Here is a 3997-nt window from a genome sequence, read left to right as displayed (position 1 = left end):
GGTATTACAGGCATGAGCCACCGCACCTGGCCCTTCCTATATATGTTTAGCTGGTGATACATTTCTACCAGAGAAACATTTTTTTACAGAACTCACTTCATGTTTTGGGTGAAGGGCACATCCAGACATGTGCCAGCATTACCCTACAAGATACCGGGTTATCAAGTAAATGTCTACATTGCACATCAGCAACCATTCATGGAAATTTACCATTTTTTGTCCAGCTCACCTTGTTTGCCACATTCCAACTAAAATTCATAGCTAGGCTTACCAACAATATCATTTAATCACATTTTATAGACAAAACTTCAAGGTGTTCAGGTCCATGTATGAAAATTAAAATTTCTTTTTGTGTAAAAACATGGAACAATCTATGATCTAAATTTCAAGATATTTAGAAAAATTGCTTTATCCTGACCAATGGTCCCCAACCCTGACCTATTAGATTCACCTGGGGAATTAATATATATGTGTGTGTGTGTGTGTGTGTGTGTGTGTGTGTGTGTGTGTGTGTGTGTGTATATATATGCCCTGGCCCCGCCCCAGAGATTCTGATAGAATTGGGTCTGGAGTGGGCCAAGAGCACTAATATTTTCAGATGTTCCTCAGCTGAGTGTCACAGGCAGTTTAGTTGAGAACCATTGCACCTGACTGTAAAACAGGGCCCTGAGCTTGGAACTTTATGCTGTGACCATATTGCTCTAGCATTTTTATTTCATTTTAAGTATTCAAAAAATTTATGTTTAAGAGAGAAATATTTTTAAAATACTTCTTTGGGTGTATTTTCTTCCAATAATCCATACACTCTTCTCTTCCCCTTGCAACCTCATTATGGCTAGGGCAGAGATTTATCACCCCTGAGAAGGAGAAGTTGGGTTCTGCCAAGAACAGTGATTTGCAACCCTTGATGCCCTTTAGAATCACCTGGGGAGCTATAAAAAAACTGCCAGTGCCTCAATCCACTTCAGTCTAATTAAATCAGAATTTGGGGGGATGGGCTGAGGGATTACTACTATAAAAGTACCTCAGGCCTAACACTTTTTATCATGCAGCTAATGTTGAGAATCATGGCTCTAATAAGAAATAACTTGTCAACTTAAAATAAGATTCTTATTTCTTAACATGTCTCATGTTCTAACCCAAACTTTTAAAATTGAGAGAAAATAATTTATTTACCTATAGTTGGAAGTGATAGAGGTTATTGACAATATGATTTTATGATTTAATCTAATATTTATTGAACACTTACTATATGCAAGGCAGATATGATTGAAAATATTTCCTGGAAACTTTTTTGTTTGTTTACTTTGGGTCAGATAGAAGGAACCCAGGGTAGATGTAGGAGTCTAGGTCCCTGCAGGAAAGAGGTGGCACACTCAAACTTGAGATATGGCATAACAGCACTAGATAAGAATTTGGCTTTGATACTAACTAGCCACACAGCATCCTAATGTTATTTTGGAAATTTCTATATTCATTTTCCTAGACACAAAGGCGTGACTTGGGCACCGTGGAGGTAAAGATGTTCCTAAAGATTATTTAGGAAAGTAGCTAGGGATGCTCTCCAGAATTAAACACAAGAATAAATTTTAATTTTTATACATGGACCTGAACACCTTGAAGTTTTGTCTATAAAATGTGATTAAATGGTATTGTTGGTAAATAGCTAGGGATGGTCTCCATTCATTCAAAAATTCATTTGTTGGGTGACTATCATATATAGACACAGGGCCAGGTATTGGAAATCTCAAAATAAAGAGAGAATCCCTGCCCTCAAGGAGACTGGTTTCATAGAGATACAGGAAAGCACATAAAGGTGAACAGGAACATGGTTTACCTGGCGGTTGTGGACTCAGCCTTCTGGAGTGCTGCTTCTCCATTGCTGGCCTAGCATGCTTGCATTCTGTTTCTTCTCCAGAAACCTGGCACACTGCTTCACCAGTGGCTTAGTGCTTTTAAAGAGAAGGATTTGAGTATCTGCCAAATACTTGTGATTTGTGCATATGAGTGTGTGTGTGTGTACACATACATATGCATGCTTGCACACACATTCTTCAGATAGAATTCTTACTGGGATACAGTGGGGGAGGAATGAGGAAAAATCAGTAGCTTTTTTCTTAACATTTTTCTGGTGTGAACATAAGCAGAAGCTTAACACAGCACAGGCTGTGAGGGAAGGAAAATTCATCAAGTCTAAACTATCTTCTCTCTTCTGGCTCAAAAGTAGGTGACATCAACAGGATATGGGGTTTCAGGATGAGCCTTGAATCGCATGAAATGAATTAAACCTCACAACTCCTTGGAACAGGAACCTGTTTTCATGTGAGTTCCCCAACAGCTTTTGGGAGAGCCTTGAAACAAATGGATTTAGCATCTGGGTTTTTTGTTAGGTTTGCTTTGCTTTTCTAACATCCGGTACTTTTGCAAAAATCTTCGAAAACAGAAAGTTAACCAAAGCCCAGAAGGAGGCAAGTGTCCAAGAACATATGGAAGCCTAAGAGGTTAATGTGCTCCTCTTTGTCTCTGTCATGATGTACATCCTTTCAGCCTTGACTTTTAGCAAGTGACCTTTAGCAGAGATGTGAGGGTCTGTCACTCTGACATTTGACAGCTATGGAGATTCATTCTCAGCAGAGCAGTAGGTTCAAGGGGCAGGCTAGTTGTCCTATTCTAGTTTTTGTGAGGGAGAAACAACATCCTGGGAGACCGTCAATTATCTAGTAATATGTATTTTCTTGTTGTTCAACCTCAGTGAGACACAGAGACTGAGATGGGTCCCAGAAAAAGTAGGGAAGAGGGACTGTAAGAGGGTCTGAGTGAGTAATGGAGGTGGCTTTGGCATTTATTCAGGGACATTGCAAAGTTGCCTTTTAAAGAGATCTCTTCAATGACATTAGAAAGAAATAGAGACAGATCCCTTTATAACCTGAGGTTTAGCATGATCTCATTTCCGATATGTTGAAGGCTATCTCATTATTGTGCTGGATGCCCCTTAAGTGCTCCAAACTTTCTTTCTGGATGTACCCAGGACACTTTGGGGGTGTTAATGTGGCCATGCAGGTGAGGCGAGACGAACAGGGATGACCTCTTGCGAGGTAGTCCTAGCATCTCTGACCCTACGGCTGTCTAGCCTCTGACACCATTCTGCCTCTGACGTGTCTCTTAAACTTCAAGCAACCTATATTTAGGAGATTATGTAAAAAGTATTGAAAGCAAATGGCCATTCTGCTCTAAGGTCAGAGTTCTGCTGTGCCTGATAATGCTGCTTTGATCTCCAGGCCCCTGCCTGCCCAGATCTATGGTATCTGTCAGCCAGCTTCACTCTGGACTTGACCTTTTGCTGGCCTAGACCTGTGGTTACTGTCAGGACTCTATTCTCTCAGCATGTCACCTCTGGCAATTTTTTAAAAATCCCCAAATCTTAAACTTCAGACATCCCAGATTCTGTTCCAGCTCATTGCAAAGGCTTTTTGAAATTAAAAAAAGAAAAGAAAAGAAACAAAGCAAAAAACAAACAAAAAACCCACCACCAACAACAAAAACAAACAAACAAACAAACAAAAAAACAAGAGGGCAAAGAAATGGTTTTAAGAGGAAATTTCAACAAATAAGATCAATGATGCAGTAACAGCAGTTTTTTTGGCTAAAGCCTTATAAAAGGCATATAGAATCCTAGATGAATTCTAATAGAGCTGGGTAAAATTGAGAGTTTATTTGTTCCAGTGCCCTGTTTGGGGGGCAGGTGACCCTCCAATAATCAAAAAAAGATGCTTATCTCTTGTCCTTTTGAAAATTTCTGGGTGTGCTTTCCTTGGATTTGCTCATTTTGATATTTCATAACCCTAGTAGCCAAATAGTGCTTCCTCATATCCAGCTGGAATGTTTGTTACTTAATTAAAAATTCTATTTTCCATCCTGTGGCAATTTTGGTTATTTTTTTTTTTTTTTTGGATCTTTTCCAGAAGCACATATTTTACTGAATATAGTTCTGAACTAT

At 39.3% G+C, this 3997-nt stretch overlaps 1 long non-coding RNA gene across 2 annotated transcripts in view; it reads left to right on the top strand.

Moving 5' to 3' along the window:
- The first annotated feature begins 2230 nt into the window (after positions 1-2230).
- LOC108308293 overlaps positions 2231-3997 on the top strand; it is a 5813-nt gene continuing 4046 nt past the window's right edge. For both annotated transcript variants that reach the window (XR_001826866.2, XR_005201186.1), the window contains exon 1: positions 2231-2322. This is a non-coding gene — a long non-coding RNA (uncharacterized LOC108308293). The remainder of the gene's footprint in view (positions 2323-3997) is intronic.

This window comes from Cebus imitator, unplaced genomic scaffold (assembly GCF_001604975.1).
Source record: "Cebus imitator isolate Cc_AM_T3 unplaced genomic scaffold, Cebus_imitator-1.0 Scaffold84, whole genome shotgun sequence".
Classification (NCBI taxonomy): Eukaryota; Metazoa; Chordata; class Mammalia; order Primates; family Cebidae; genus Cebus; species Cebus imitator.
This window is presented reverse-complemented; position numbering and strand designations above follow the sequence as displayed.